Source organism: Musca autumnalis, unplaced genomic scaffold (assembly GCF_047663935.1).
Source record: "Musca autumnalis isolate F117 unplaced genomic scaffold, ASM4766393v1 scaffold_4, whole genome shotgun sequence".
In the NCBI taxonomy this organism is placed as follows: domain Eukaryota; kingdom Metazoa; phylum Arthropoda; class Insecta; order Diptera; family Muscidae; genus Musca; species Musca autumnalis.
The window spans coordinates 35,127,025-35,149,210 of record NW_027411977.1 but is presented as its reverse complement, the minus strand read 5'-3'; the positions used below and the strand labels follow the sequence as shown (position 1 = coordinate 35,149,210).

At 35.9% G+C, this 22,186-nt stretch overlaps 1 protein-coding gene across 1 annotated transcript in view; it reads right to left on the bottom strand.

Annotated features, from left to right (window-relative positions):
* The window catches only part of LOC141401725 (uncharacterized), a 476,511-nt gene that overhangs the window by 305,550 nt on the left and 148,775 nt on the right, over positions 1 to 22,186 (bottom strand). The window lies entirely within an intron of this gene.

The following is a 22,186-nucleotide window of genomic DNA, read 5'->3' as shown; positions in this document are numbered from 1 at the left end:
TTCCAAATTTCATTGAAATCGGACATACACTCCGTTTCATTTCAATAGCACATTTCAAATTTTTATTTGTTTGTATATCTTGTTTCGTACACTTATGAAGTATCTTTCCACAAAAAGTGTTGCTTCGATAAAGTCCCGTTATATTTTTTATAATTATACCCTCAGCCTTTAGGCTAAAGAGGGTATTTACACTTTGATACGACCAAAAATATGCCTCATCGAAATAATGGTTTTAGACCCCAAGTATGTTTGGAATAACCGATTTGGTCCATACTTTGCACATCGTGTCATTCCTACCAAACTTAGATGAGGTTCCAATATGGACTCAATCGATCCACTCCTTCGGGTATCTCCCACACAAAAATTCGGAAAAGTTCAGTTTAGGACCTGGTCTCGAATCGCTTTGATTTTTGTTTACGCACGTTGTATTCGCTGTCCTCTATACGACGCTGAAAATTTCATTAGGGGCAAGTCCATACTTCCTGAGAAAATAGCCTGAAAGTTACAAAAAACCCTATGACACCGTGTGTAGTGGTTGGAGCGCAAGATAACTCTCGAACGGATTTGCCGATTCGATGGATTAAATCGGTCCACTCCTTCCGGTACCTCCCCCACAAAAGTTCGAAAATGTTCGGAAAATTTGTGAGTACGATAACTCTTAAAGGGAGTAACCGATTTGGTCCAAACTTTGCACATTATGAAATTTCTACCAGACTTAGATGAGCTTCCAATATGGACTCAATCGGTAAACTCCTTCGAGTACCTCCCACACAAAATTTCGAAAAAGTTCAGTTTAGGACCTGATCTTGAATCGCCTTGGTTTTTGTTGTAACAACTTGTATTCAATGCGCCTATACGAAGGTACAAGTTTCCTCAAGGGCAAGTCCATACTTCCTGAAAAAATAGCCTGAAAGTTGAAAACCAAACCCTATGACGCCATGTTTATGGGTGGAGGCGCAGGATAATTCTCGAACGGAAATGCCGATTCCGGCCAAAAATTTGGCCTCCGTAATATTGTTTCCAAACTTACTTTAAGTTCGTAGATAAGCCATATCGGTCCACTCCCTCAGGTACCTACCCCACAAGAGTTCAAAAATATTCGGAAAAATTGTGCGCACGATAACTCTTGATGGGAGTGACCGATTTGGTCCATACTTTACACATTCTCATAATATCTACCATATATAGATCAGGTTCGAATATGGACTATATTTGTCCACTCCATCCCGTACCTCCCACACAAAATGTTGGATAAGTTCACTTTAAGACCTGCTATTGATTCACTTTGATTTTTGTTGAAACAACTTACATTCGCTGCCTCAATTACGATGGCAAAAGTTGATTCACTTTGATTTTTGTTGAAACAACTTACATTCGCTGCCTCAATTACGATGGCAAAAGTTGTTTCAGGGGCAAGTCCATACTTCTTGAGAAAACAGCCCGAAGGGTGTAAAAACCCCCTATGGCACCCCCATGGTCAATGTCGGTCCATTCCTTTATATACGTTTTCCGCTAAATTTTTGAACTCTAATCCTAATCAACATTTTTGTCTGTTCATAGGACCAACATTTTGAAATCTCCTAAATACATAAGTTTTTTGTGAAAAAAGTGTTTCAATTTGGACAGGCTGAGGGTATATCTCTGTCGGCAAATCCGACTGATACTTTTTTATTTGTTTTCTTTCAAAATTGCACGGTTTGAAGTGTTTCACCGAAATAGCACATTCTTCAATAAATTTGAGTACGACTGCAAATTGTGAATGCTACTGTTACGATTCTTTAAAATTGGAACGAATAAAAGCCATTTCAAGTTTAAAACGCTAAAATTAGTTAAACGATGTCTTTAATACTGGGGAAATAAGTCGATTTGAAGGATGTGGCCTTTAATACTTTGTTTACATTTACGAAATCCACTCGATTTCAACTGTCAACTCCTTTGCGTATACGTCAAATGGAAACTCATCTGAAATCGATTGGATTTCATTTGACGTTTGAGCAATGGAATTGACAGTTGAAATCGAGTGGATTTCGTAAATGTAAACTAAGCATAATTGTCTATAAAAACAGCAAATAATTGGCATAAGTTGTCAGTTTCTCGTTAGGTTTATAGAGATTAAAGAAAAGCGAATGATAGAAGACAAATGGTGCAAAATAAACTTGAGATTCTACAGAAATTTGGTTACATTTTTTTCCTGAAACTTCAAATTCCTATGAATCATATTCTATAATAGGTTCCAATGTTGGCCTTAAAATAAGTTAACCGTTAAAATATTGGGCGATTTTTATTGCTCTGGGTCTGAGCCAATATACTATAAAGGAAAAACCTTCCTATACACAGAAAGAAAATAGGTTGGATTTTCTGAGGCAACAATAATGAATATTATATGTAAAAGCAAGTAGTCGTTTCCCGAAGAAAATAATCCTAATTTTCAGGTTTCCGATGGCAAAACCTATTACTTGTTGCATCTCCGGAAAGAGAAGAACTAAATAGAAAATCAATATTGCGGTGTTGATCGCCTCATGCAATTGAAAGGTACAAAATATTGCTGTACTAAATTTACGAATATTTCCAGTTTATGTTTGCCCATAAATTTAAACTATTTACTTTCTGTGTAAAGGAAGGATGTAATTTTTTCTTTATAGTATGTTGGCTCAGACCTAGAGCATAAAAAAGACCTAATATTTTAACTATTAACTTATCTTAATGCCAACATTGGACCCCATTATGGAGTAGGAGTCATAGGAATTTGAAGTTTCACGAAGAATTGTACCCAAATTTCAGTCGAAGTTCAAGTTTATTTTGCATCATCTCTCTTCTATCATTAGTTTTTTATTAATTCTATATAAATCTAACAAGAAACCGTCAACTTATGCCACATTTTAAACTTATTATAGACAATTAAAGGCCAAAGCCTTCGAATCGTCTTATTTCCTCAGTATTACTGTTTGACCAATTTTAGCGTTTTAAACTTGAAATGGTTTTTATTTGTTCCAATTTTAAAGAATCGTAACAGTAGCATTAAAAATTTGCAATCGTACTCAAATTATTAAAGAACGTGCTATTTCGGTGAAACACTTCAAACCGAAGCAACACTTTTTGTGGAAGGATACTTTATAAGTGTGCGAAACAAGATATACAAACATTTCCCCAGATATTCGACTAATGTCAACTAAAATGAAGTAACAAATAAAAAATTGAAATGTACTATTGAAATGAAACAGAGTGTATATAACGTGTTTGGTACATCAAATACTTGAAATCGAACGAAAATATATATGCACGCAGAAAAATATATGTTAGAAATACGTTTGGATCCAAACAAACATTTGTTTGGGACTGATTGCAAACAAATATATGTATTGATCCAAACATAATTTGCTTGTGTCCAAACAAATATATGTTTGCAACATTTTGTAACGTATCTCAATTTAATATGTTTGGGTACCAACATATTTTTTATGTTAGAACATATTTGTTATGGGTGGAGAGGATTTTTGTCAAAGAGAGTAACAACAGGGCTCTCGCAGCTGCGGAATGCTGGTTTATAATAAAGAGCAAAGAGAAAAGAAAAAAAAAATTGTATTAATTAAGTTGGTATTTTTCATCAGTGGTCTAGAGAACATCGCTGAGTAAAGACGGTAAAGTGAATGAATAAATCAGTGTTTTGTCTTTTCTTAAAGAAATTGTGCTTTTTAGTAAATTAAATGTCCAAAACAAACATTTTGTAATTGAATCAAAAAGGTGAATGCAACTATTTATGTTTTAATATCCCGCATACCATTGCTATCGCAAACGATTTGTTTTCGAATGTTTTTCGATAGTTTTGCGGATATTTTGTTCGAGAACGAATTGAAAACGATTCATTCGTCACTCAGTTTGTGGCAGGAAAACCCTCGAATTCGAATATCGTTAATAATGTTATTAGCGAATGAAAAATGATAGTTTTCACGATAGTGCCGAAAAAGCATTTTTGGCGGAGTTTTGGTGTTATGACGTGTGTTTTTTTACGTGTTTGTGACTTTATCTGACGTCTCTTGATTTTCCGGCACAACTTTAGAAAACGATATCACTCAGGGACGTACGCAGGGGGGGGGGGGCACGGGGGGCCCGGGCCCCCCCCCCCCGAAATGGTTAGGTCGAACAAAATTTATTAAGCAACTGTAACCAATTATTAAATTTTTTCTTCGTCATAAAATTTTTTTATGTTAGGAGATTTCAAATGAAAACTTATATACAACTGTACAGAAAATGTACATCAAGTCACGTTATGTAAGATTTTTTTTCAAATTTTTTGTTTGTATACTCCTTTTGGGAAAAAACTTCCAATGAAATCTGAATTACGTCTTCATGCCACATCATTCCACTATTAAATACGAATTCCGTAATGAATATGCTCCATATTTGTTATGTCTTATTCAAGCTATGTTGAGTAGGGTTAGTCATTTTTTCATATTTTTTCGAATATCAAAAATCTGTGGAAATGGCATGTAGGGCAGGCAAAAATAATAAGAATTGCGTTTTTACTTTTTCGAAATTGTAAAAAAACCTTCCCCACAAAATGCAATTACTTTAGCTAAAAACAAACCTTTGTAGTTTACTTTTTTTAAATTTTTAAATTTGAGAAATTTTTTTCTGCAACAGTTGTTCTTGGAAATATTTTTTTTTAGTTGGTGTTAGTGCATCGATTTCAAATATGCAATTTGATCAAAAATCTGTCACTTAGTTTTTAAGCTACATCGATTTTAAAACTTGCAACTCGGTTTCATTTCCCAGTTTTAAACATTTTAAACGAGTTGCTCTAATAAAAGTTTGACAATACAGAAGTAATGTCATAATACATAATTTATATCGTTTTGAGTTTTAAATTATTTTTTTCATAGTTTGTGTTCACATCGCCATGTCGTTTAAAAAAAGTTGCAAAAATGTCCAACAAACAGTGATAACTGGGTCAAAAATTTTAAAGCAAAAAGACCGAATGAAATAAAAAAGCTGTTTTACCGCTATACCATTTATACGAATTTCCGAAAGAAATCAATATAATTGAAAGATATAGAGGATTAGTGCTTGAGAAATCTAAAAAAAAAAAAAATTAAAAAAAAATAAAAATCACAAAAAAATTCAAATAAAAAAGTTGGTTTTGAGCTAAAGTAATTGCATTTTGTGCGGAACGTTTTTTCACAATTTCGAAAAAGTAAAAACGCAATTCTGCTTGTTTTTGCCTGCCCTATATGCTATTTCCACAGATTTTGAATTTAAAAAAAATGACTAACCCTAATGTTGAGGTCTCGAGGCTTTACACTCATCCTGAATCCAAAATAATTCAGTATTGTGGCAATGGAAGAGCATGAAAAATGTCTATTGGACAAAATGTATGAAGCGTTCTTCGTGGACTATATATTGAAAGCCAATTAGAAATTTGTTTCGCTGCCCTCACCAACATTTTTTTACTTGTTGCTAAACAAGAGGAGAAAATTATGAAGAAAAATGAATTTGTGTTCGTCAAAAACTGCTAAAATCTGCTATATGTAGCATACTCACTTGCATTTTTTCCCTATAATTGCACATATCGCTCATATATATTTCAAAAAATCAAGTTTCGAGAAAAACGCGTTTTAAGTTGCGGAATGAAATTTGACTTCCCAACTTAAAACGATTAATACACAAAAAATAAAATAACTATTGGGATCATCTTTCGTACAGATCTTGCCAGATATTCGTGCTAAATTTCTGTGCAAGATCAAGCATGATTCGAATTGTTTTAGTGCTTTATAACCTCAAAAAACCTTTTTGTTGATTTATGACAAACTCCTAGAAAACAAGCTGTAACTCGTTGATTTTTAGAGATATCAACATGAAAATTTGACACAAGATAAAATAAAAGTCGTAGGAAAAATAGAAATTGCTAACTTAAAAAACCCGTTATTTTATTTATGCCACTCTTTGAGTAAATGAGCGATATGTTTGGACGGACAGCCCGTCCGTCTGTATCTCAGTTGTCTGGCAGGCTGGAGCGCATGATAACTTTCGAACGGATCAACCGATTTGGTCAAAGTTTTGGATCTCGCAAAGAAAAAAATTTCGCTAAAATGGTAGTAATCGATTCGATCTGAACTTTGCACATCGCAGTATTTCTTCCAGAAATATATCGAACCCAAAATTGATTATATCGGTCCAGTTCTTCAAATAATTTTTTTCTTTAACAAGTTCCAAGAGGATATGTGTGGCCAACATCTTCATGTACGTCCCTCTCAAAATTCAACATAAGTGCAGCTTAAGACTGAGCCTTTGGACTGTTTTTGACATTTGTAGTCTTGTTTACTGCGATATCAAATTTTGAGGGGGAAAGTCCATGCTTCAAAGCTCTAAATACTAAGGAGACCAACTAAAATGGCTTGTGGGCGCAGTAACTATTCATAGATGAGAAAAAAACAAACAAAAATCGCCGGAGGATTTTTTTTTTTTCAAATAAATCGCGATCAAAGTTCGCATTTTTTGGGTTATTTTAGGTTTTCACGATTTTGCGTGGGAACGACAAGTCCTATCGAAATGGGACTAAAGAAAATGTTAAAGAGGATTTTCACTGCTACAACATTTTCCTTAGTTGCCTTTCGATAGGACTTGCCGCTTCCAGCAAATTCCTGAAAATCTAAAATGAACCTAAAAATGTGAACTTTGACCGCGATTTATTTAAAACTCCCTCCATCTATTTTCCCTGGTGTAAGCCGTTTTCAACTAAAGTTTGTTAAGGACACCATGCATGACATTGTTTTATAAGGAGGCGATACAGTCAGTGCATTGTCCCAATTTGAACTTCTATATCTCAAAAATGGTAAAACTTAGGAAAAAGTAGTAAAGGCCAATCTTGTAGAGAATTTTTACAGCTACAACATTTTTTAGTCCCATTACGATAGGACTTGCAATTTCCAAGCAAAACCGTGAAAACCTAAAAGACACCTAAATATATGGACTTTGACCGCGATTTATTTAAAAATCCATCCACCGATTTGTTTCTTGTTTTTGGTTTTTTCTCATCTATGAACATTGTAGTTTCAGAAACTGCAAAAACTTCCCAAGTGTAAGCAACTTTCAATTAAAGCTAGCTAGGCATTCTTTAACATTATACCAAAAGTAAAGAATGCAGCCGGAACAACAATCATGAAAATTTTCGACTTATATTATTTTGTCACGACTTAGCTAGAGTTTGCCAATTGGTTTCTGAGATATTTGATCGACCATGCTGTGGCTTAGTCCAAACATGAGTTTTGTAGTCTCAAACAGTACTCTGAAAAGGATTTGGAGTCTATGAATCGTAGTCTGTATCGTCCGTTTTTAAATTTCTAAAGTCTTTAATTAATCAAATTTGGCGTTTTTTTGGCATTAAAGAATAGTTTATTCTTATCGACACAATAGCTAGATATAGAAAACCAATCTGTGCTCGCAGATTTGTGTTATAATTCTTTTTAAAGGTAATTAATTTATAGAAGTCGTATGGGTATTTCGATATGTAATTAAAAAAATTAGGCGTTATGTTCGGGTCGAACTATACCCCTATACCCTATAACTCCTGTATAACTCAATTCGTTCTACTCGCGAATATAGTTAAGTAGGGATTGGATTAAAACGTGGATATATTTTAACCATTTTCTGAATGGCACTTTCACAAAAAGGAATCCCAAAATCTGTATTACAGCTGATATTTTAAAAATTAGATAAGATCTTTGAAATACTGAAAATCTTGCGATAGCAGAAATAATGGCAATTCTCTGTACTTTTAAAATGCTGGGATATACCATAACGTTGACCTATATTTTTTAATCATATAGGTCCAAAATACTGAAAACGGGGCGCAACTTTTATATGGCGACTATACCAAACGTGGTTTCAATTTCAATTCTAAATATCTTATATTTAACTTATATTTAATACTCTGTAAAAAGTTAAAATTGTATCCTAAATATTGTGATCTTTCTCTACTAAATTTTTATACTTTGTGTCAATATTTCATATAAAATCTACAGCAAAACCTTAAAAAAGCTTTGCGTAACCCTACACACCATTTTCAATTTTCATGATTTTTGGTCAAGTTGGGCCCCCCCCGAAATGAAATCCTGCGTACGTCCCTGATATCACTGTCGAAGGATTGGCAAATGTTTTTCGGGTGTACACAAGCAAGTTGTTCTTTTGTTCGTCAAAAGTTTAAAAACGATATAATTTTCGAACATTTTGCGAATGTTTTTTCTTCACAAGAAAAATTGTTTCGAGAAACATTTTTTACTTCGAAAATTTTTTACGTTTTAAAAAATAATTTTATGTAGTTCGTGAAAAATTCCCATTTGCTTTTTTCAAATATTTTCGATATAAATGCTACTTATAATATTAACAAGAAGTGATGATAAACACAACATATATGTAGCTTGGTTACAAATACAAGACAACAATGTTTATAAACTGTTACACGCATTGAATAGCAAACATTACAAAGAAGAAAAAGTACATAACAGAAAAATCAAGAGACGTCAGATAAAGTTAAACACGTCATAACACCGAAACTCCGCCAAAAATGCTTTTTCGGCATTATCGTAAAAACTATCATTTTTCATTCGCTAATAACATTATTAACGATATTCGATTTCGAGGGTTTTCCTGCCACAAACTGAGCGACGTATGAATCGTTTTCAATTCGTTCTCGTGTGTCGTTCTCGAACAAAATATCCGCAAAACTATCGAAAAACATTCGAAAACAAATCGTTTGCGATAGCAATGGTATGGAGGGTTGTAACCAAGCTATATGTTGTGTTTATCATCACTTCTTGTTAATATTATAAGTAGCATTTATATCGAAAATATAAAACGCAAAAAAATTCCTAAGTAAAAAAAAATTATTTAAAAAATTAAGTTTCAGTGTTTTATTTAGAAATGCACTTAAAACTAAAAAATAATTTGTCGCTTAGCCTCAATAAATATATTCTTTCTCATGATAGAATCTCTCAAATACAACGCTTGCATTTAAATTATGAATGGTGGCAAAATTAAACGGCAAGCGTTTTATTTGAGAGATTCTATCATGAGAAAGAATATATTTATTGAGGCTAAGCGACAAATTATTTTTTAGTTTTAAGTGCATTTCTAAATAAAACACTGAAACTTAATTTTTTAAATTATTTTTTATTTTTAACTTTTTAGTAAATAAATTTTTTTGACCACTGAGAAGCCCAAATGCCGAATTACAGTCCATTTGAGCAGAAAATGTAGATTAAAATTGGGTGGTACCGTTATATGGAGGCTATATTAAACCACAATTTTTAGTGGGGAAGTTCCTGGACTATTGAGAACTCCAAATGCCAAGTTACAGCAAATTCGGGCTAAAAATGAAGACAAAATCCTCAAATTACCAGAAATCGGGTGGTACCGTTATATGGGGGCTATAGGAAACAATGGACCCATATTGGTTTTGGTTTCATATTCATGTGTTGTCATCTAAATCTGAAAAGTGTGCAAAGTTTTAGTTCGATTGGTCAACTGCAACCGTGTTAAAAATCAGTTACCAGATTTTAAAAGGGGGTCAAGTTAGACACCGTAAAAACACTGTAAGAATGGACCAATATTAGTTTTGATTTCATATTCAGGTATTGTCATCCAAATCTAAAAAGTGTGCAAATTTTAAGTTCGATTGGTCAACTGCAACTATGTGAAAAATGAGTTACCAGATTTAAAAAGCAAATTAGATAAAACACTGTAAAACAGTGTAAAAATGGACCAATGTTGGTTTTGATTTCATATTCATGTATTGCAGCATTCGGCACACAACAACAACAATTTGAGCAAACACTGTTGTCAGTGCATGGTTTTTCAATTAGTGAGTGGAGAGAGAAGCTCTCTTTGCTTGCTCGCGAGTAAAGAGGTGCCGCAATCTGATGTATTGTCATTCACGACTGAAAAGTGTGCAAGGTTTTAGTTTGATTGGTAAACTGCAACTGTGTTAAAAATTAGTTACCAGATTTGAACTAAACACACACCAAAGCAAGTTAAATAAAACACTGTAATAACAAGTAAAAAAGTATCAGTCGGCTTTGCCGGCAGAGCTATACCCTCAGCATGTGTATATTGAAGCAATTTTTTCCCAAAATACTTATGTATTTAAGGGGTTAAAAAAAATTTGGGCGTTTGAACCGACAAAAATGTTGATTAGGATTAAAGATCAAAAGTTTTGCGGAGGAGATACTAAAAGGGATGGATCGACATTGACCGTTATGGAAGTGGATCTGCAGCCACAACATATGGTGTCATAGGGGGTTTTTACAACCTTCGGGATGTTTGCTCAAGAAGTATGGACTTGCCCCTGAAAGAAACGTTTACCATCGTAATTGAGGCAGCGAATGCAAGTTGCTCCAAAAAAAATCAAAGTGATTCGATAGCAGGTCTTAAAGTGAACTTATCCCAAATTTTGTGTGGGAGGTACCGGATGGAGTGGACAAATATAGGCCATATTTGAACCTGATCTATATCTAGTAGATATATTAGGATATGTAAAGTATGGACCAAATCGGCCACTCCTTTCAAGAGATACCATATGAACAAATTTTCCGAACATTTTTGAACTTTTGTGGGGGAGGTACCTGAAGGATTGACCGATATTGCTTATCTTAAAACTTAAACTATGTTTGAACAAAATATTACTAAGGCCATATTTTGGACCGAATCGGCAGATCCGTTCGAGAGTTATCTTGCGCTCCATCCACCTCACACGGTGTCATAGGGGTTTTTTGCAACTTTCATGCTATTTTCTCAGGAAGTATGGACTTGCGCCTGATGAAACTTGTACCGTCGTATGGAGGGCAGTGAATACAAGTTGCTAAAACAAAAATCAAAGCGATTCGAGAGATGGCCCTAAACTGAACTTTTCCGAAATTTTGTGTGGGAGGTACCCGAAGGAGTGGACCTATTGAGACCATATTGGAACCTCATATTACTCTAGTAGAAAGTTCACGCTAGACAAAGTATGATCCAAATCGGTAACTCCCTTCAAGAGTTATCGTGCTCACAAACTTTCCGAACATTTTCGAACTTTTGTGGGGGAGGTACAGGAAGGAGTGGACCGATGTAGCTCATCTTCGAACTTAAACTAAGTTTGGTCAAAATATTACTAAAGCCAAAATTTGAACCGAATCGGTGGATCCGTTCGAGAGTTATCGTGCGCTCCAGCCAGCAGGACAGACAGACAGACAGACGGACGGACATGGCTAGATCGACTCCAAATTGTCTGAAACACATTTCGTCCAAACATACTTGGGGTCTAAAACCACTATTTCGATGAGGCACATTTTCATCGTATCAAAGTGTATATACCCTCCTTAGCCTAAAGGCTGAGGGTATAAAAAAATGTTTCTCGAAACAATATTTCTTGTGAAGAAAAAACATTCGCAAAATGTTCGAAAATGATATCGTTTTTTAACTTTTGACTAACAAAAGAACAACGTGCTTGTGTACACCCGAAAAACATTTGCCAATCCTTCGACAGTGATATCGTTTTCGAAAGTTGTGCCGGACATTCGAATAATATCCGCACTTGGTATGGGGGGTTATTTCATTCAGTTTTTTTTTTTATTTAAGTGTGTTATGTATTTCCTTGGAATTTTGTATGTACCTATGTATGTGTCTTTGTTGCTTTGCTTTTATAAATGTGTTTACATGTTAGGATAGCCAGTGATCGCTTGCTGAGAGCCAGTGAGCATACATTTCAATGTGTTTCACATTGACATTTACGCACCCTTGCTCTCAGAAAGCGCCCACTGGTGGATGTGTTTGTTGTTTTGTGGCTTTTGGGTTTGTATTTGTTTGCACCCAAACATAAAATTTGTTTGCAGGACCCAAACATATGTTATGTTTGGGACTGCTTGCAAACAAATATATGTTTGCGGCAAAATATGTTTGGGACATATGTTAGAGAGGCAATTTTTTTCTGTGTGTGGGACCTATATCCATATCTGAACCGATTTTGATATATTTTGGCACAATTATTTGTAGGCCAAATTCCGTCACACCCCCCAAATTTGTAGACTGTATCTATGTCCCTTCTATAGATATTTGCATACAAAATCTAAATTTTTTGGAGGTACCTCCGATTCTGATGCTACATCCCCTGAAAACTTTTTGTAGCCTATGTTACTTTCAAGCCATGCAATGATATACTTTGAAAAATTCAGAAAGATCGGTTCAGCGGTTTTTGAGTCTATAAACTTCAAACAAACATAAAAACATTGTTACTCTTTATATATCGATATAGATATTTTATATTTTTTAGGTGCAACCATGGTGCAATGGTATGAACACCCGCCTTGCACGCTAAAGGTCTGCGGTTCGATTCCCAGGTCATCAAACAATTTTCAACGGTGGCAAAATACCCCTCAGTAATGTTGGCGACATTTCCTGAGTATTTAAGCCATGAAAAACTTCTCTACAAGTGGTGTATTAAGACACGCCGTTCGGACTCGGCAATAAAAAGTAGGTCCCATATCATTGAGCCAATATGAATCGGGGTGCACTCATTGATATGAGAGAAGTCTCCCTCGTCCCTTCAGGGATGTCTGTATAACAATTATTATATTTTATATTTCATATTTTATATTTCATATTTTATATTTTTTATATTTTATATTTTATATTAGCTGTGCTCCTTTACTTACCTGAGGTTACCATTTGTTACAATTTTCAACCTGCAAAACGTTCCTTAACCCCGAAAAGTGGCAAAACTGGAAGCAATTTTTAAGAGAGTGAGAGAGGAGAGAGAGCGAAAATGGCTTTCTCTTCTACCACAAGCTACCAGTCAAATTTCTGCAGGTAAAAAATGACAGAATTGATTTTTCGAGTTTTGTTTGACGATTATTTCACAATGAAGAAGAAATGGACGAAAAACAGAAGAAAAAGCCGAACGCTGACAAAACTAAATTAAAAACTGTGAAATAAAAGACGAAAATTGATTTTTTTATGTTTCTTTTTTACATTGCTGCCAGATTTACCATTTTTCCGTTCCTTTACTTTTCTGGTAAAAATGTTCATGAGAGAGCAATTTTGATATTTTTCTCTTTTACCACTCTTACCATTAAAAAGTAAAGGAACAAAGCTGTTATAATTTATTTTTTATATTTTATATTGTTACGAATGTAACTGATAGGTTTAAGTTAAAAGTTAAACGTAACGTTTTATTACGCTGTTACTTTATTTAAGCAGCAACAACTACCCGGTAGAATTTTCCTAATCATTTCAGTTCTTACTTTACATGTTATTGATGTGCTTTTGTTTTCATTTGTTGTACTTTCTTTATGTTTGTTTTTGTAATTACGTCATTCGTGTGCTTGTCCACATGTATTGATCTTCGCCCGTGTATATTAGTGTGGTTGTTCAATAGTGCGAATGTGCGTCTGTATGTTCGTTGCACAGATTCCAGGGGTTACAAGATGTTTTCTGGAGAATTCCCGAACAAGGAGATTTTGGGATAAGTACAGGTGGGATCAGCAACGGCGAGTGAGTTGTGTTTTAGACATTAAACAGTTAATTAAAGAAGAAGCTGTGTGCTAACTAGAGGCATGCTGTGTGCTCAGTAATTAAAGTCGGTTCCGTATAAGTGTAATAAAGAAAATGAAGCATTGTAGAAACGTAATCTAAAACGAACCCTGTTTTATTTGATACAAATCGTACTGGGGAATAAAACAACGTCTACACGGAGATTAGTTAAATCTAATTTCGTAAAAATATTTTCTATTTTATATTTTACATTTTATATTCATATTTTTTATTTTACATTTTTTTATATTTTACATTTTATAACTTATTTTTTATATTTTATAATTTGTTTTTATATCCTCCACCATATGGAGGGTATAATTAAATTTGTCATTCCGTTTGTAACACATCGAAATATTCGTCGGAGACCCTATAAAGTATATATATTATTGATCAGCATAAAAGTCTATGTCGATTTAACCATGTCCGTCTGTCCATCCGTCTGTCTGTTGAAATCAAGATACAGCTCGAAATTTTAAAGATAGAGAGTCAATATTTGGTACAGAAGTTTTAATTACTTGCAGGATGGTTGGTATTGAAAATGGGATATATCGGTCCACGTTTTGATATAGCCCCCATAGAACGGTACCTCCCGATATTCGGTATTTTGGAGGTTTTAGCTTCATTATCACACCGAAATGGCTGAATTTTGTCGGTATCGGTCCACGCTTTCATGTAGCACCCATAGAACGGTACGTACCGATTTTCGGTATTTTGATGGTTTTAGCTTCATTATCACACCGAAATGGCTGAAATTTGATACGTAGTTTTCGTTGGGGGTATAAAACTTTCCCCCAGAGTTTTGTCGGTATCGGTCCACGCTTTCATATAGCCCCCATAGAACGGTACCTCCCGATTTTCGGTATTTTGATGGTTTTAGCTTCATTATCACACCGAATTAGCTGAAATTTCGTACTTAGTCTTCGTAGGGGATATACAATTTTCTCACAGGGTTGTGTTGGTATCTGTCCACGCCTACATGCAGCCCCCATAGAACGGTACCTCCCAATTTCCGATATTTTGAGGGTTGTGGCCTCAATATTCCACCGAATTTGATATATAACCTTTTTTGGGAGTATAAAACTTCCCCCTCTAAATTTGTCGGTATATGTCCACGCCATCATGTAGCCCCCATAGAAATGTACCTCCCGATTTTCGGTATTTTGAAGGTTGTGGCCTAAATATTACCCCAAAATAGCTGAAATTTGGTATTGAAACTTCGTTGGGGGTACTAAATCTTCCCCTTTACATTTGTCGGTATAGGTCCACGCCTTCATATAGCCCCATACAACGGTATCTCCCAATTTTCGGTATTTTGAACGTTGTGGTCTCAATATTCCAACGAAATGGTGATATAAAACTGTTCCCCAGGTATATGTCTGTACAGGTCCACGCCTTCATATTGCCCCCATTCCCGTCCAAAATCCGTCTGTATAGGTCCACGTTTCGATCAATATCCCACCGAAATGACTGAAATCCGTTACTTAGTCTTCCAAGAGGTTATAAAATATTCCAGAACAGTATTATCAGTCTAGGTCCAGGTCTTCCTATATCCCCATAGAAGCGTACTTCTTGATTTGCGGTATTTTTTAGGTTTTAGCCAAATTCTCTTACCGAAATATTTGGTATTTAGTCTTCTTTGAGTCTAAAAACTTTCCGTCAGAAATTTGTCGGTATAGATCGACGTGCCTCACATTGTTTTACCGAAATTGCTGAAATTTGGTATTAAGTCATACACGAAAGGAAACTATTCATTCTATTTTACTTCAATACAGCCGTGGTGGAGGGTATAGGAAGTTCGACCCGGCCGAACTTAACACCGTTCTTACTTGTTTATATTTTATATTTCATATTTTGTATTTTATATTTTTTATTTTATGTTTTATATAATATGAGCTAATTTTTCCCAAAAACTTGTCTCGATGAAATTGTCGAATTGCCGTAATACTCTTCAGAAATCAAATTTTATCAAAGCGCAGTATGTATAACATGCATGCATGCCATGAATTCGACACCAAAAACAAATATTATGCATTATGCAAATAAATAAGTAAGCCAGGGACGTTGAACATATTGCTTCAAAAAATTCATATATTGTCTAGTTCTTCTCTACATATCTCGTTTTCAACCACTGTCCAATGAACTACGACAACATAAAATGCCTTTTGGCAGCATTGAGTAACAAACAACCTAACAAGCCGGTCGGTCGCCGGGTCGGATTGAACAGTTGGAATTGTTTTGATATTTTCATGTGGCTACGGCAAATGGGGGGAAATTTCTGTGGTGATAATGGTGGTGGTGGCAGGAGTTGAAGCAACAGCAGAAGTAAATAACAGCTGCTGGGAGTTGGATGGTTTGCTGGCCAAAACAAAACAACTGGCAACTTGTTACTACCAAAAATGTTCAGATTCACGTTTACAGGTTTCATCAACTTTCTGCAGCATAACTTGTTGCTGTTGCCAGCAGGCCCATAATAAAAATAATGAAGTCGCTAATAATGAAGATAATGACGATGTTTTTGCGGCAATGTTGTTGCTGTTGACGTTTCGCGGTGGGGTTGGGTTAGTTTTGAAATTCCCTAACCAACTATCTAGTCAAGCGGCGGTTTCATGCTGTGGCCAAACAGCCAGCAAGCCAACCAACCACCACATCAAATAAGATGTTGAATCTTTGGTTTGACTTGACTGGAACGTTGATTTGTACAAATGCGTTAACAGCATAAAAGAATATTTGAAAAATGTTTTCTAGCCTTTCATTTACCGCATACCAAACTAACAGCGAACGAGAATTTATGCCGCCATTGCCACAGCAAATGGAGTATTGCTTTAAGCTTAGCAATGCAGAATAATTGCAATTTGAATTAAGAAGAGGATAAGGAGGAGGAGAAGAGAACGAAATTACGTTCTTTACAAATTGAAATGATTGTTGAATGGGGTAGGGGAACATCACCGCAACATGTTTAGCCACATAACCAAATTTAAGAAACATGTTTAAACAAACTTCCTTGGGAACATGTTTTCGTAAGCTTTTGAGAATGAAATACAAGTCTCTCGTTATATGATTTCATTTCATTCTCTCTCTCATCCTGTTGCTTTTATTCTCACTATTTCATTCGGAAGACACACACACACAAGCTTACCATACCAACACACAACCAAAAACTGTTACACGAAATCCTTACAACAAATTGTAGCATAATTATCGGATGCAAAGACAACAAAGCAATGGATTTTTGTTGTTGTTGTTGGTCGTTTAATACCGCACCCCGTTAGCATTTCATTTTTGAAGTGTGTGCAGATTTTTACAATTCCTTTTTCGTAGTAATTGTTCGGAATCTTTCTGTACATTTTCATATTATGCTGCTACTGTTGCATAGTCAATTTTTTGGAAGATTTTTGTTGAATGTTTGAGAAATTTACATTTTTCCTTTTAAACGGCTGCTGCAGATAATTGTTGGGATTTTGTGTGAATTTCAAAACATTTGTAAAGTATTTGGGTTAATAAATGCAGAACGCATAACTTGGTGGAATACGAAAACGACTTGTATAAAATATTCACAAAAGGCGAGAAGGGAAAAATTGAAATTTAAAGAAATTTATTGTTACAACAAATCTAGATAATTGCCTCCAATCTATGGAATACTTAATTAGCAAAATTTACACATTACTTATTTTATTGAGAAAATTTCAAATTGCAGCAATTTGACAATTATACGAAGACAGATAGAAACATGTATATTATACAAATATATATTAAATATAAATTATTATATAATATACCATAAAAATAGGAAATATAAAATACATAGAATATAATGTATTAAACATAAAATATAAAGTATAAATTATAATATATAAAAAATAAAATATAATATAAAAAATATAAACTATAAAGTATAATATATAAAATACAATTTATAATTTATAATATATAATATATAAAATGTAATATATAAACTATAAAATATAAAATAAAAAATATAAAACATAAAATATAATATATAAAATACAATATATAAAATAAAATATATAAAATATAATATATAAACTATAAAATATAACATATAAAATATGAAATATAAAATATGAAAAATAAAATAAAAAATATAAAAAATAAAATATAAAAAAAAAACAATAAAATATACAATATAAATTATAAAATGTAAAATTGTATAATTTATTAAATTTAATAATATTAATTAAAAATAATTTAATTTAGAATATTATTTTCTTTCAGAAAAAAATAACTTGCGAATTAAATATTGTGCCGATAAACCAGGAAATATATTTATATTACATAGGTATTTTTATTTAGGTTTAAAATACACATCGCTTATAATGATAAGATAAAAAATCACTTAGTTTATGAAAAGTAAGTCATAAGTTTTCTTTTTCACCAAAATTAACACCTACCGTCATTAAGTGTATAAAATATGTGTTTTATACTTGTCGGTCACTTTTCTGTGACCCCAACACTCTACTTTGTGTGTGAAATAATTTATAAGGGCAAACATCCTAAAATGCATAAAGGGACGAAGCAACAGCAACAAGAAGAATCTCATTCAATTGTCCTTAGAAGAAAAGTGGGGATTTTCATTAAAAGATAAACTTCTTAAAATATGAAACATAAATATTCCGCAATGCTGTGTATATGTAAAGTTTTCTGTAAAAGGTCAAGTAACCCATATTCATAAATTTTATTTCAATTACCACCAACACGTGGGGCAGTTACCATACATTGCGATAAGCTCAAGGAAATTGGTTTGTTGATTGGTCAAATGAAAAAGGTACGTATATATACATACATATTGTATAAGTACACGCAGAGAATAATTATGATCAGAGCAAATCTATTTTGAAAGCAAAACAGGGAGGCCTTCTATATTATATAAGCCTCCAGAGGTCTTCTTTTCTATATAAGCCTCCTATGGAGGCCCTATATTTTGTAAAAGCCTTCAATGGAGGCCCTTTATATTTTAGGAGATTCCTATAGAGGCCTTCTATCCTATAGAAGCTTCCTATAGAGGCCTTTTATCTTATAGAAGCCTCCTATGGAGGCCTTCTATTTTGTAGAAGCCTTCTATGGAGGCCTTCTATCCTAAATGAGGTCTATGGAGGTATTCTACCCTATAAAAACCTTCTACGCAGCTCTTGTATCCTGTAGCAGCCTCCTATGGAGGCCTTCTTTCCTTTAGAAGCCTCCTATGAATGCTTTCTATTCTATAGAAGCTTGCTATAGAGCCCTCCTATCGTATAGAAGCCTCCTATGGAGGCCTTCTATTCTATAGAAGCCTCCTATGGAGGCCTTCTATTCTATAGAAGCCTCCTATGGAGGCCTTCTATTCTATAGAAGCCTCCTATGGAGGCCTTCTATTCTATAGAAGCCTCCTATGGAGGCCTTCTATTCTATAGAAGCCTCCTATGGAGGCCTTCTATTCTATAGAAGCCTCCTATGGAGGCCTACTATTCTATAGAAGCCTCCTATGGAGGCCTACTATTCTATAGAAGCCTCCTATGGAGGCCTTCTATTCTATAAAAGCCTCCTATAAAGGCCTTCTACTCTATACAAGCCTCCTATGGAGGCCTTCTATCCTATAGAAGCCTCCAGTGGAGGCCTTCTATCCTACAGAAGCCTCCAGTGGAGGCCTTCTGTTCTATAAAAGCCTCCTATGGAGGCCTTCTGTTCTATAGAAGCCTCCTTTGGAGGCCTTCTATTCTACAGAAGCCTCCTAAGGAGGCCTTCTCTTCTATAGAAGCCTCCTATGGAGGCCTTCTCTTCTATAGAAGCCTCCTATGGAGGCCTTTTATTCTATAGAAGCCTCCTATGGAGGCCTTCTCTTCTATAGAAGCCTCCTATGGAGGCCTTTTATTCTATAGAAGCCTCCTATGGAGGACTTCTATTCTATAGAAGCCTTCCATGGAGGCCTTCTATTCTATAGAAGCCTCCTATGGAAGCCTTCTATTCTATAGAAGCCTCCTATGGAGGAGTTCTATCATATAGAAGCCTCCTATGGAAGCCTTCTATTCTATAGAAGCCTCCTATGGAGGAGTTCTATCATATAGAAGCCTCCTATAGAGGCGTTCTATCCTATAGTAGCCTCCTATAGACGCGTTCTATCCTAGAGTAGCCTCCTATGGAGGCGTTCTATCCTATAGAAGCCTCCCATGGAGGCGTTCTATCCTATAGAAGCGATCTATCCTACTGAAGCCTCCTATGGAGGAGTTCTATACTATAGAAGCCTCCTATGGAGGCCTTCTATCCTATAGAAGTCTTCTTTCCTAAAGGAGGTCTATGGAGGTCTTCTCTCCTACGGAGGCTATCTTTCCTATAGAAGCTTCCTATGGAGCCCTTTTATCCTATAGAAGCCTCCTATGGAGGCCTCCTATCCTGTAGTAGCCTCCTATGGAGGCCTTCTATTCTATAGAAGCCTCCAGTGGATGCCTTCTATCCTGTAGACGTCTCCAGTGGAGGCCTTCTAGACTATAGAAGCCTTCAGTGGAGGTCTTCTATCCTATAGAAATCTCCTATGGAGACCTTCTGTCCTATAGAAGCCTCGTATAGAGGCATTCTTTCCTAAAGGAGGTCTATGGAAGTCTTCTCTCCTACGGAGGCCTTCTTTCCTATAGAAGCTTCCTATGGGGCCCTTTTATCCTATAGAAGCCTCCTATGTAGGCCTCCTATCCTATAGAAGCCTCCTAAAGAGGCCTTCTATCCTAAAGGAGGTCTATAGAGGTCTTATCTCCTATAGAAGCCTCCAGTGGAGGCCTTCTATCCTATAGAAGCCTCTAGTGGTAGCCTTCTGTCCTATAGAAGCCTCCTATAGAGGCATTCTTTCCTAAAGGAGGTCTAGGGAGGTCTTCTCTCCTACGGAGGCCTTCTTTCCTATAGAAGCTTCCTATGGGGCCCTTTTATCCTATAGAAGCCTCCTATGGATGCCTCCTATCCTATAGAAGTCTCCTATAGAGGCCTTCTATCCTAAAGGAGGTCTATGGAGGTCTTATCTCCTATAGAAGCCACCAGTGGAATCCTTCTATCCTACAGAAGCCTCCTATGGAGGCCTTCTATCCTATAGAAGCCTCCTATAGAGGCCTGCTTTCCTAAAGGAGGTCTATAGAGGTCTTCTCTCCTATGGAGGCCTTCTTTCCTATAGAAGCATCCTATGGAGGCCTCCTATCCTATAGAAGCCTCCAGTGGAAGCCTTTTATCCTATAGAAGCCTCCTATGGAGGCCTTCTATCCTATAGAAGCCTCCAGTGGAAGCCTTCTATCCTATAGAAGCCTCCTATGGAGGCCTTCTATCCTATAAAGCCCTTTTATCCTATAGAAGCCTCCTATAGAGGCCTTCTATCCAAAGAAGGTCTATGGAGGTCTTATCTCCTATAGAAGCCTCCAGTGGAGGCCTTCTATTCTATTGAAGCATCCAATGGAAGCCTTCTATCCTATAGAAGCCTCCTTTGGAGGCCTTCTTTCCTATAGAAGTCTACTATGGATGCCTCCTATCCTAAAGTAGGTCTATGAAGGTCTTCTCTCCTATAGAAGGATTTATAGAGGTCTTCTATCCTATAGAAGGCTCCTATGAAGCCCTTCTATCCTATAGAAGCCTCAGGCCTTCTATCCTATAGAAGCCTCCTATAGGGGCATTCTTTCCTAAAGGAGGTCTATGAAGGTCTTCTCTCCTACGGCGGCCTTCTTTCCTATAGAAGCTTCCTATGGGGCCCTTTTATCCTATAGAAGCCTCCTATGGAGGCATCCTTTCCTATAGAAGCCTTCTGTAGAGGCCTTCTATCCTAAAGGAGGTCTATGGAGGTCTTATCTCCTATAGAAGACTCCAGTGGAGGCCTTCTATCCTATAGAAGCCTCCAGTGGAATCCTTCTATCCTATAGAAGCCTCCTATGAAGGCCTTCTATCCTATAGAAGCCTCCTATAGAGGCCTGCTTTCCTAAAGGAGGTCTAAGGAAGTCTTCTCTTCTCTGGAGGCCTTCTTTCCTATAGAAGCATCCTATGGAGGCCTCCTATCCTATAGAATCCTCCTATAGAGGTACCATCTCCTGTAGAAGCCCCCAGTGGAGGCCTTCTATCCTATAGAAGCCTCCAGTGGAGGCCTTCTATCCTATAGAAGCCTCCTATGGAGGCCTTCTATCCTATAGAAGCCTCCTATGGAGGCCTTCTATCCTATAGAAGCCTCCAGTGGAGGCCTTCTATCCTATAGAAGCCTCCAGTGGAGGCCTTCTATCCTATAGAAGCCTCCAGTGGAGGCCTTCTATCCTATAGAAGCCTCCAGTGGAGGCCTTCTATCCTACAGAAGCCTCCAGTGTAGGCCTTCTATCCTATAGAAGCCTTCAGTGGAGGCCTTCTATCCTATAAAGCCCTTTTATCCTATAGAAGCCTCCTATAGAGGACTTATCTCCTGTAGAAGACTCCAGTGGAGGCCTTCTATCCTATAGAAGCCTCCAGTGGAAGCCTTTTATCCTATAGAAGCCTCCTATGGAGGCCTTCTATCCTATAAAGCCCTTTTATCCTATAGAAGCCTCCTATGGAGGCCTTCTATCCTATAAAGCCCTTTTATCCTATAGAAGCCTCCTATAGAGGCCTTCTATCCAAAGGATGTCTATGGAGGTCTTATCTC